Source organism: Apis mellifera, linkage group LG12 (genome assembly GCF_003254395.2).
Source record: "Apis mellifera strain DH4 linkage group LG12, Amel_HAv3.1, whole genome shotgun sequence".
Taxonomy (NCBI): Eukaryota; Metazoa; Arthropoda; class Insecta; order Hymenoptera; family Apidae; genus Apis; species Apis mellifera.
This window is the reverse complement of record NC_037649.1, coordinates 5,410,925-5,424,088: the sequence shown is the minus strand read 5'-3', so window position 1 is coordinate 5,424,088 and position 13,164 is coordinate 5,410,925. Positions and strand designations below refer to the sequence as shown.

General features: G+C 40.7%; 1 protein-coding gene across 4 annotated transcripts in view; it reads right to left on the bottom strand.

The window, feature by feature from the left end:
• Positions 1-13,164, bottom strand: part of LOC408374 (mucin-5AC) — a 275,329-nt gene that overhangs the window by 125,189 nt on the left and 136,976 nt on the right. Inside the window, exon 2 of one of the 4 annotated variants that reach the window (XM_006562228.3) lies at positions 12,439-12,491. The exons of the other annotated variants lie outside the window; for them this stretch is intronic. The gene's annotated coding sequence lies outside the window, so the exon portion shown is untranslated. The remainder of the gene's footprint in view (positions 1-12,438; positions 12,492-13,164) is intronic. 4 annotated transcript variants of the gene reach the window in all.

Here is a 13,164-nt window from a genome sequence, read left to right as displayed (position 1 = left end):
TAATGGAAATCGTCGTTGATTCGCATCGTCCGATTTCGATTCAATTTGGGAGAGGAAAGCGAAGCATTCAGGTGGGAAGAATGTAAGGCGAGCAGCCACGTTTAAGATCGTTTTACCCTCGCCTTTACCCTGACACAGGGACGTGTGCGCTCACCTTACGTGTTGTACATGAAACGATTCGCTACAGGCAGGGAAAGAAGCCGATCCTCTTGCAGCAACGTTGAAAACGGCGATAATTCCCCGGGAATCCGGGCGGAGAAACTTGGAGAAGACAAATAACGGGTGAGCGACAATTTTGTTAATGCGAAACGAAGTATGGTCAAGCTTGAAAATCGATACCAAGGTGGTGCCAAGATCTGTGGTACGGTAAATCGATATCTGCATCTAGTGCCCGTGTTTTTTCTTCCCTCTTTGTTTTTTCTTTTTTCGGGGGCCTGTTTTGCTGCAAGACCTTTCCAATTATGCGAAGAGAACGTATAATGAAGAATGGTGGCGAGGTTTATGAGGGAGGTAATCAAGATCTGTCCCGATAATAGAACACCTGACAAATATTATAATGTTGCACTTATGAAAGAAAGAGTTACAAAGAAAAGTAATTGAAATTCTTGAACAGTATATGATGAAATGGAAAAAATTGCCAAGAGAATTTTATATTATTATAATAGAAATTAACAGTAAAGTAATGAAGAAGAATATCTATAAACAAGATCTATCAAAAATTACACTTGTGAAAAAGATATAATGGATATTGTTGCCAAGAAATCTCGTATCATCATCGATAAATAATTTCGACTGACACAAATAACTTTTATCGTTCAGCTCGTTGTTAAAGATCGATATATTGGAGGCAGGATTTAAACAATTAGGTCGTGGCACGAAGGAAGAATCCCTTGGAAGCGATGAGCAACGCTATGCAACGAGGTTTCTCCGGAGTAGTCTTCTACATTAGCCATTAGCTTAAGGCTAACGGAAGGTCGGTCGTCCAACAGGATTATCCATGCTACACACCGAGAGATCCGTGGAAAAAGAGAAAGGTGGCTCTCGTACGGTTTGCTGGAATTACTACTACAGGATGTGTCCCACTTAAGTCGAGCATCTTGCGCGACGCCTGGATTCAGGATGGAAAAAGAAAAAAGAAAAGAATTCGTTTCGAAACACGATCCACGTTTTCGTATTGTTTTTTTTCGATCGTGAGAGTTTGATTAAATTAGCTGAGAACGAGGGATACAACGGCATCGATCGTTGTTCAATGGTTTATTATTGCGTTTCCGCGTAGAACAAGCATCCATAATCCGTTTTAATTTTAATTTACCACGAGTCTATCACGCGATCACCGTTCGTCACTTTCGATTTCTGGATAATTGGCTTTGAAAATCCAATGTTAATTAACAGTTTAATAATTATCGTACGCCGATATTGTATTAAAATTAATCGTGACGAATCCAACGTTGTACACGTTTTAAGAAGCTTTTCGAACATCGCTTCGAATATGTGAATATCGATTCCACGATTTGGAGATTACAGATGTGCGATCGAACAGCGATGCAATTGTAAAAAAGCGAGTAAAATAAAACGATAATCTTATCGTTTGAGGAAGATTGACCGACCTTCGAACGAGCCAATTTGAACGATATTTGTGAAATAATTATTTTTACTCGTATTGCAATTTATCGTAATCGATCAACACATTTTCTTTCGTACCGAGAATAGAAGAATCAAGAAGAACCGTTCGTAAACACCGATAACTCTCGCCATTTCGTCAGCAATCTAAGAAGAAAAAGAAGAAAAATAATAACAGTGTAATCTCTGCGTCGGTTTCGTAATTTTTGCTCGCGATTTCGAGTATGAAGATTCTAGGATGAAAGATCTTTATAAGAGATTATTATTATTATCATTACACTTAAAAAGATTAAGATAAGTATAATTTTAAACTGGAAAAAAAAAGAAAGATTCGTTTTTTGAAGAAGGAACACGATCAGATCGGGAGATGCGAACAGTTAAACGGTTGATTTACCCCTATCACAAGTTTCCCAAAAGTTACCCCCTCCCGCAGTTTGTCCCTACAGCGTACCATTAAAACCGACAAAACCAGCGTTTCCAGCTGAAACGCGTGCCAAGAGGTATATACGCTATAACTAAACTCGCCGCGAGCAAATACGTTTAAACTTCGCTTCCCCCTAAGTCGGTTGAAAACCAGCCCGGGAATAAAATTCCCCGATTCCAACTATATACAGCTATACGGTGATGTCTCGCTGTACAAATATTGTCAAACCATCTATAAATTCTAACTATTCCATTGTCGCGACAATATCGTCCCTTATTCGAAACTTATTTCCATAGTGTTCGAATATATGTGTCGTTTGTATGAGAAAAAAGAAAGTAAAATAAAAATTATTCCAACAACTACATAATGATAATAATAATAATTTTGTTTTCCGTCCTTCGCAATTATTCGTTCAAGGATTGTGTCCGCATAAATTAAAGAAAGAAGAAGAAGAAGAAGAGCAGGTGCAACGAATTCCACAATTCCACAAAATTTTTCTTGAGCAGAGGAGAGAAACTTTGAGTATCCACGCACATAGGTGACAAGGCACGTGCAATAATTATGCAATGATTCCTCACCCTGTTGTAACTATATCATAATTATATATGTATGTCGTGACAATTTATATAGAAGCCCTTTCCAGTTTTTCTGGTTTTCGTCGATTTTTTTAACATTCTTAGTGGATGGACTTTTGTCAATAATTAATATAACTGAGAGTGTTGAGATTAGCGATGCCTGTGTAAACATGGATTGAATTAAAATTAAAGATTGGATGTGGAACGAAACGAGTCTTGATCATTTTATACAAGAGAATGTTAGATTAAATCTGTATTGGAACAACCAAAATGCGATAAACAGACAAACAGTTGAAAGATAAAGGTATCAACGATCGATCCGTCAAACTGAATTCTATCTATCGAATCGTTGGAAAACGTTGGATGAAATCAAAAGGCGGCGACAATTTGCACAAATGAACAATCGTGTCGATCGATCGAAAGTTTCGGAGAGCATGGAGAATACTTGAATACGTTCGGGAAATAAAATTTATTGCGATCTGTCGATCATCGAGGACGATATAATTACTTTTTGTCTAAACAATAATAATAAAAGAAAAGAAATAGATGTGCTCCCTTTTTCCCGAATTGAAGGATAAAGAGAGGGAAGAAAAAGGAAGAGCGCCTGTTTTTATGATCTTCCATTTTACCGAATTGCGACCGTGTTAAAACAATCGAACGAAGCGTTCTAAAGAAAAACGTTACGTTACCTTTCACCGGAGTTTACGATGTAAAAAAACTATTCATTGCTCGCACACACACACTATTACAAGTAGACTGATATATCGCCTCTCCTCTTCCCCGTTCATTTTCCTTTTCCTTTAACAATTTAGTCTTTGACTTTCAACTTTAAAAAAACCTTAAACAAATTCTTCCTCTTACAGTTCCACGGGAAATAGCCTTATTTTAATCGTCAACTAATCTAAAGCTACGAGAATTAAATTCAAACCCACACGACTGAAAATCGATCGATTCTTCGAAATTCGAACGATGTACAACTTCGCGCAAATTTGCAATACGAATAAAGCGAGTGTTAACACGTTTCACAACGTCCCATCCTCTGGCGCTCTGCATTGGACAACGCTTGGGGCAAATCTTGTCGCTCTCATCACGTTTTACATTTGCCACAGGAGAGATCCTTTCGAGCCTCGTGCGTTCGTTCGAATCGAATGATGCAACGGCGTTGCAGCTATATTCACCGGCGAACGACAATGGGCGCTTGGTAATCGCCGCTGGAATATTCATGAATAGCGGACACGAAGACGATGAAGGAGGGGAGAAAAAAGAAGGAAGAGAGAAAAAGAGAAGGAAGAACGAAAGAAATCCGATAAAAAGCGGGTATCGGACGACGATTCCGTCGTTTGTGCGATTATGACTCGTGACGCGTTCGCTCGCGTGACGATCGAGGGAAAAATTGAAAGGGAAATTCTTGGAGAAGAGAAAAAAGATTAAAATCGCGATGGAGAGGCGATCGATATACACGAGTTAACAAAAATCTTAAAATTCCGTACAAGAATCGAGAAACTTACCTCGGCTAGTTTTTCGCAGAACAATACTTTTCTATGTAAATCTTCAATCGAGGAAAAACAATCCGTACGAATCTGTTTCGATGAAAATCTTATCTTTCCTTTGTTTAAGAAATTCCTCGGCGAAAATCGAACGAAAAGGAAGAAGGCGATCCTCGTTCGAAGGAATCTCTCACGGAAATATAACGGTAAACTACGGTGCCCGTTCCACGCATACCGCGCTGCGTGCAATCCGCTTCCTCCGCTTCTTATTATATTTCTGAATATTTCCGCTCGAGAGCCTTGACTCTCGAAGAAATCGACAGGGAAAGAAAGAAAGAAAAAAAGGAAAACGACACTCCATTAAATTAATATCGACTGGCCCCCTTAATTGGGCCAACCAATTAGCGAATTAAATCCCTTCTCTTCGAAGGGTTTGACCCAGGGGAGGGATGGAAGGTTTTCCCGCCGCTTTGCAAAACTTTTGTAATCCCTACTTTTCCAACTGGAACGGGAAACTAAAACGAGAAGCGTTTGTCTGGTACAACAACACGTTGTCCCTTTTTCTTTTTTTCGTTTCACTCGTAATACCAGCCGTCGGATGAAACGGATATTTGAATAAAGAAGCAACGTTCACGAAACGATATGCAAATTAGATTAAAATGCAGAGGGACCGGCGATGATGTTTCACGGCTTATCGCTCGCAGGAAACATTTATTTCGCGAAATTAGAGCGAGCAGCGTTGCGCCAAAGCCGATTTGGAGCATCTCCGAGCGTGAATCCAATTACGTCCACTTTTATTTACAAGGGGGGGATCGTAATCGATCGATTCCTTTATCCTCGCGATACCTACTTTTGTGAATAACTATTCGTTCCTTTTTTTTTCTTCACCCAGAAATAGAATATTCTTAACAACGTTCGAGCCACGAGACAAGATTGTATCCAAAATTGATACTGTCTTATTCCTTAATTTTTCGTGCTCGAAAAATATGAACGAGAGAAATCTATATTTTTATGTAGAAGTCTCATTATACCAATTAATACAAAGAAACGCGTTCAACGAGAACTTCAACTATCATATTAAATATAATTGAACATTGTCTGAGAAGAAGCGCGAAAACTGTTTTTCATCGAGGGTAATTTTCGCCCCCGAGCGTTTGTCGACAGGATGCGACGAAAAATGGGAGACCAAGGTTTTATTAACCCGAAGCGAACGTCGTCTCGAGGATAGTGGGAGAGAGGCGCAAGTCGAACGCAGCAAGGGAGGAGCACTGCTACTTCCTAGCTCAATTTCAGCTCAATTACCGTAACCAACCTCTTTATTATTTCTACCAGCTGTTTGCTCTTTTCCCCTGGAACACAATTTTTCCCATCCTTAAAAACCTCGGCCACGAGACGATCCGCTGCGCGCCAATTTCCCATTCTTCTCCCATTTCCTCCCTTCCTTTCCTCTTTAATTCCATATATATATCCCCAATATTCGCGCCGTGGAAATTGGACATTCGATAGCGACCGCAATAGCTCGAATTACGAGTAAAATTCAGCCTCCGCCACGAGAGTGGGTGTTTTTTCCCCGATCGGGGCCGCGAGCTGAAATTCGAACGAGCCTCGAAAGCCTTCGACTCGTTCGAGGTCCGATAAAAGGTCGCGGTAAAATTAGCGCGTACTTCATTCAAATGTCACTGCTGGTCACCTTGGGAGGCATCTTTGAATCGTAGGAAATGCTTCTCTCTTTTTTTGTTTTTCAAAATTCTAATTATTTTCATTGTAAAGAGAAAAACGTTTCGATGCGAATTAACGTTTTGATAAATGATCGTAGGAGTTTGATAAGCAGTTGATTTTCGATAATGAAAATCGCAATTTTTGAGAAAGGAGAAAAATCTCAGGATCCGTGCAATTTTAACGGACCTCTTTTTCTCAAGGAACGTTCCTACAGCAACGGCTGTAGAAAGTGGAGAGAGAGAGAGAGGAAGGGGCGCGTGGAATAGACGAGAGGAGAACGAACCACGCGATTTCACGTGGGTATAACACACACACAGCAGTGTTATACAGTAGCTCGGGAAAGTATATGCACTGTCTTGCAGAAAAATTTTAACCAACTCGAAAATCCTGCTTTTCATAGAAGTTTGCCAGAGCATAATGGATTATATAAATGGGCAATTTCTTTTTTCCACCAAATTTCAACTTCCTCTATGTTGAAAGAGCTTACTTTTAAAATTTGCCAAAGCAAATATATCCATCCAAGAGGAAAATTATCTTCGATATCTTTCTAATTTCTCGTCGAGAGAATTCGAGAAAATATTTTTCGAAATTTGAATAAGGTACAATACGTTTGATTTTCCAGAAAACTTACTCGAATCACGTAGTAAATCCTTCTCTTAGACAGTTTTTATTATTTACAGCGGTCGAATACTTTCGTGAGCCACTGTACGGCGAGCGCGGGGCTCGTGCCGACCCCATTCCACCGAGATACCTCGAGGCCCGCCACCGAGGCCTTCTTTCAAGCCTTTCCAAGGTTGCTGCATTCGATTAGACGGTTATAATGCCGGCACGGCCACGGCACAATGGCTCCGTAACAGTTGTGAACGGTGCGGTGGAGGGGAGGAGGAGGAGGAGGAGGAGGAGGAGGAGGAGGAGGAGGAGGAGGAGGAGGAGGAGGAGGAGGAGGAGGAGGAGGAGGGCTTTGATCTCGATCCGATTTTCGTCTCCACGACGAGCAGTTCCACGAGCACGATGGAACACAGACCGTGGATCCATTAGGGATCCGTTTAAAAGAGGCCCCCTTTGTTCCGATAAATACTCGTTATTCGCGTATTGCCTTTCATTGTTCCATACGAATTAACGCTCGTTATAACGGGGAGCCTCGTGATTTCCGGCTCGAAGGTAGAAGAGATTTTTTTTCTTTCTTTCCCTCTCTTTTTTTCTTTTCCTCTCGAAAATTAGTCACGTACGATAATGGTTATACTGTTTTCCTCGTCGAAATGCGGTTTTTCGAAAAGGTGTTTCGAGATTTATTCGAAAGATAATTCGAGTAATTCGCTTGAATTATCAATTTATTTGTAATATACTTGAATGTAGCCTGTTGGAAAAATTAACACGGTACAAGTGAAATAGTTATCGTTTAATATTCGAGGTTTTTTTTAAAAATTTATATAACTTACGTAACTTTGGTTAGAAGACGATTCTCGCGCAAGAATTATTATCGAGGCAATTTCTGTTTGGAAAAAGGAAAAAAAAAATTGAAACTTTCGATGCAATTAACGCGTCCACCCCCTGCGCGCAGGAATCGCACGAATTTTCCAGGGAGATGGACGAGTATTAAACGAGTATCCGTAATTTTCCACGACGCTCGGCGTGGAAAAACATATATGCAATTAAAAATACGCGTAAATCGTGTAAACAGGGGGATTTAAAAGCGCGTAGAAGCCTATCCTATATCGAGGAGGCTTTCATGTTTTATTCATCCGGCATGTTTAAATAATGGCTCGGCCGAGTTCAATTTATTCGGCCGATGCGCGGAAAAACAGACTGTTATTGTTGCTCGGCAAAGCCCGATGCCGATCGATTCGAAGGCATCCGTCCCCCCGTCGCTGACAAATTTCTCGCATATCTGGCCGATAGGCAAGCTAATTCGCAATCATCCGCGCCGATTCACGTGGGAGCACGGTGCGCCTAGCGAGAGTAGACGATTGAAAACCGGTTTCTCCTCGCTTTCAGACCGAGTAATTTCGTTAGTTCGTCCTCCTCCTCCTCCTCCTCTCTCTCTCTTCCTCTAACTCTTCCCCTCCGCACACGGTCGAAAGGAGAAAGCCGTTTCACGACTGTACGCTTTAAAAGTACGCGGCGCCGTTTTGAAATTTTCGAAGAGAAGGATCTTGAGAAGAAATTTGAAAGAAAGGAAGAAGAGAACTGTGAAAGTGAAACTGTTCGAGACCTCTCAACTTCCTTCCTCTTTTCAATTCAAGGATTCAATTTTCGCGTTCAAGGGGCGAAGAACTTAATGGATCGTTTTTCGAATTTTATCAATCGATAATTACGCGGCCGTGGAAGCATTGCAGGGTTTTCTTCGCCATTAGGGAACCCTATCCAGTCGCCAGTTTGATACTCGACCATCGATCCGGCCAAGTAGATCGTTTTCGCTTGTATCAAGTTTCCCTGATATCCGAAGAGTCGATCGGCCAGATAGTTAGTCCCATTATGGAAACTGCGCATTCTTAGAGAGAGAGAGAAATTTGTTTGACCAATCTAATTGATAGATTATAACGTTAATGGAGGACGAGTCAGGTTAGGGGAGAAATACAAATTAGATTAAAAATTATGAATTTAGATTAAAAAAGATGGAAAAGTCATTTTTCGTCGGGAAATTTCTTATTAGAAAATTTCGTTTGAGAAGTGGATGAGTGATATCGTGTTGATTAAAAATAACCGTGTCGACTATTGGGGAACGTGATCGAATCGAAAGCGATTGGAAATTCTTCGAAGATTTCGAAAGAAAAAAAAAAAGCCATATGGCGGAAAGTGAATGTTATTGTTATCAATTAAAAAATAACCGTATTACGTGTGTCTCTTTGAACAGATCATGGAAATCCAATCATAAAAAAAAAAAAACGGATGGAAAAATTGGATACTCTAGAAATTCTTCGGAAAAAAAAAAAAAAAAAAAAATCTTTTTCAAAACCGACTGAGTACGAGGTATTATTGTGTTAATTAAAATTAATCGTGTTCCGTGATATTTCTTTGAAACACCGTGGAACGCAATTCTATGGAATCGAATCAAAATCAATGGAAAAACCTCGAAACTAGAAAATGTCGATACCGGTGCGCAATATCAATTTGCGCCAATTAAAAGACAATCGTGTTTCATGATTTAATTAAAATCGAAAATAGGAAAACCGTGGTGGAAAATTCTAAAATTATGCGACCGAACGCCCGCCGATATTGAATTAATTAAAAATCAACCGATGTTTCGCTCAAAATTTCACTGGGATCGAATCGAAAAGAAAAAAAGAAAAAGATTAGAAAATTGCAATTGTAAATTTCAAAAATTCCTCCGAGCCAATCGAAATTTCTCTTACTCCTATTTATCATTAATACACGAGACTGCATCTCTTAAGAAATACAAAGAACTGTACAAAGATGCCAAATGATTTATCAAAAATCGATGTGATATAATAATTCAAGGACGAACGACAAGAAGAGCAAAGAGAAAGAAAAAGGAAAAAGGAGACACGAGGTGATCCCGTTCCCATGGATCCTAATTAGAAAATTGCGGGGAGGAGGGGAGGAGAAAATTTGGCGAGCTCGGGGCATCGATTCGATGCTCGCCTGGGGAATTTGGGGAACGCCCACGCGAGGAAGATTTAATCGAGTGTTCAATTTTCCCCGTCGAAGGGAAGGGGAGGAGGGGACGATGGGGGTCGAGCGACCGAATCAATAGCCTTATCGCGCAGCCATTGTCAGCGGGAAGAAGGCGGCACACAACGGCCTGTTGTTGGGAGCGTCGTCAAAATTTCAAAGTTTATCGGCCCATGGAACCATGTCACCCCCCTCCTCTTCGCGGAGGAGCGCGCGAAGACACGCTACGCTACCCGTCCTCCCCTCCTCCTCGCCGCTTTGTCATCGGCATCTAATTAATCTCGCTTCTGCCAACCCAGACGGCCTGCACCGTCGAGTCTCAAGCCGCTTGTAAACTACTTGAAGGCGTGCCATAATGCTCGCGCCACGACGACAACGTGTCTTCTTCGAGGGTTTCACCTTCTCGGTAGACGTTGCGCGTTTTCATTTTGATTCAATTATATATTCAACGTGTAGTGAAGGAATATCGTTTCACTTTTCAATTTTCATCCGAATGAAGTTTAGTTTTAAACTAAAGTATTTAAGAGGGATGCATAATATTATATTCGGATAAATAAGAACGAAAGAGTTGATCGTGTTACGATTGATGGAAGCGAGGAAAGGATTGTGAAAGGATAAAGAGAGGAATGATTAAACTAATTATCAATGAGAGGTGTAAATTTTCGTCGATTATGGGATGAAGTATACTCTTACATTCGTGTGATGCACGTAAAAATTGCTGCAATTTGTAGCACGAGAACCGCGCTATAAAAAACTTGATGAAAAGGTCATCTCGTGTTTCTCGGTTCTTTCTTGCGATTCTTTTTAACAAAACTTTTGATATTATCGATATTCCATCTTGGAATAAAGAAGACACTCTAAACAAGAACAAATAATAATTATCAAAATATATTATCTGAAATCGACTAATAAATAATAAACCATCTTCCCTATCTATTATTATCAACAACAAAATTGCAGGAGAAAATCGTGTAAGAAAGAAAGAACCAAAAAAAAAAAAAAAAGAAAAGAAAGAAAGAAAATATCCTCGACATGCAGGGGAGCAATAAACAGGTGTAAAGGGTCAACGGTACGTGGTTCGTACAAGGAAGGTATTAATGTTGGAGGAGCACGTGACAGAAACCTGTCGCGCATCGATCGGCGGGGGTACGCGCGGAGGGAAGAAAAAGGCGAAGAAATGAGCCTCGACGAGGAAGCGGGATAGCGAGGAGTGGAATGGATCGTTCGTGGGGCGCCTGAAACCCCATCAGACTGTAGCCGTGGAGGGGTTCGCGCGACACAATAACGAGAGACACGGGCGTGAATGCCCGGGACGCGTGTATTTGAACACGATACGTGTCTCGAGGGCAGAGCTTCTCTTCTCTCGCACCCTTCCTTCCTTCCTTCCTTCCTTCCTTCCTTCCTCCTCTCGCCGCCCAACTTTCGTACCGATCTCCCTTTCGTACCCTCTCTCACCCTTCTCCACGAGAATGCACGGTCGTGGTTAGGGCGCGATTGTGAATATCGCGACGTTGAAATTAACGCGGGGGACTATACTTGTTAACTTGTTCAGCCCCGCGAGATTGTTCGATCGTCAACGATTCTTATATAAAATCAGCTTCTCAATTCGTGGATGCATTTACGTTTCGAAGTTTGAACGAATAGTTAAAAGAATAAAGCTTACAACACGTTACGTTATAAATTTATCAAATATAATTGGATATTCTTGGATAGATATTCTGCTTGAATATAATTTTACAAAGTTTTTGGAACGTTCATTCTTGAGAATTTAAAATTACAATATTGTTCCTCTCTTCTCAAACTCATACATCGAGTAACGAATTTCGAACAAAGAAAGGAAGGAAGGAAGGAAGGAACGTTGGAGAAAAAAACGTTTCCAGACGACCGAAAAACAGACGGAAAAGAATGAGAACCGCGGCCGAAGCACGAAAGAGGGAGCACCGTACGCCGCGAGGTTCAACGTCCTCGTCCTTAACGGTCGTCATCCTGCCAGTCCTGGTGGTTCTCGTGCATCCGCGGTCGAGACCTCGTGCTAGCTCTCGCTCGCTTGCTCCTCCTTCAGTTTCACGATCCTTATCCCCCGTACGAAGGACGTGGACGACGAGAAACGTCCGATGAATGACGTCTGATTTTCGACCATTCCTCTCACGTATCGCGACATTTTTTTCTTTTTTTTTTTTTCATCATTTCTCGATCGTTTTGTTCCCTCGAATCGAACAGGAGAAAAGAAAAGAATCGTTCCTTTCTCTATCTTTTTTCGAAATCAATATTATCGGTATATTTATTCGTACGATTTTTCAGGTATTTTTTTTTTTTTAATCTTCACAAAGGATCCAGAAAAACCTCGTCTAATCTTTGAAAAAGAAGAATTCGATAGGAATGTATTTCAAGAGGAATGGAAGAATGTACACGTAACGCATGAATTCGTATTATTTCGCACGCACGTGTTACGCCCCCGCCTCGAAAGATTAACGGGGTCTTTTGGTAACGACCTCGAGCAACGTTTACTCGCTTTCGCTCGACTTTCACCATCCACGGCCTCAACCACCCCCATCCTCCACTCTTTGTCAATGGGATCGCGCGCCATTATTTCGTTTCCGTGTTCTCGTTGGAAACGCGAGAGGGTCGCTAATTACGAGCAATTTATCCTCCGGCTAAACGGTTTCTTTCGAATTTTCGAAAGAACGAAACTGATGATATCTGTATATCTTCCTTCCTTCCATTTTCGAAGTGAATAAAAAATATATCGCCAGTTTTTAACGGGATGATTGAATGCGTAGAAATTTTAAACGTGCTATTAATCAAGATGGATCTTAAAACTTGAGTTAACTTTCAAACAACGAGGCTACAATTACACGTATAATTCGTGTATATCTCATACTATCTATATTTGTATAAAGAGTATATATTCGAGATGGTACGATTAAGTGAATGAAGAAGAGAGAGAAAAAAAAAGCAATGTCGTTCGTGACTGACTTACAAATTAATTTGCCCGATGCCAGTCCCATTAATCTTCAATGATGAAACACTTACCTGTAACAAACAGAGAAAGGATTATATTAATAAATCTGATGTGTTTAATTATTCCAACTGCATATCTTACGTTATTATTACTAAATCGTTCCACAAATAATATCGTCTCGAATTACGAGATATATTTCGCTCGTTAATATCGAGATCTTTGAAAATATCCGAACTGCGCGGAAGATTATATATTTCTTGAAAGAAAGAGGGAAGGGTATAAACTATATATATATATAAAACTTAAGTCGACGCTCGTTAACTCGCCGACTAATTTTAGAATAATTTATCCGAGGTAGAAATTAAAGAGTGGATAACACGGTGGTGAATTAAAATATCTTATACAACAGGCCTGTCGTTGATCCTCTTTTTATTAAAAGCCATCCCTCTCGGAATACGCATTGCATTGTACAATGCTGAAACAAAATTAAAAAGTTTCGTCGCGTTTACATTCTAATAGGATATCCTTCGGCCGGATATCAGAATGGATGGTACACGTCGGAAGGGGACGAAATGGAGATCCCTAGGGGGGAAGGGAAGGAAGAAAGAAGGGTGCTTTCCTACCCCTGGTATATTTCCGTGACCACGATAATCCGACAGACTCGAACAAAGTGGCTGAAGGGATAAGAAAGACTGGAACGAGAGCAGGAAGGAAGGAAGGAAGGAAGGAAGGAAGGAAGGAGCG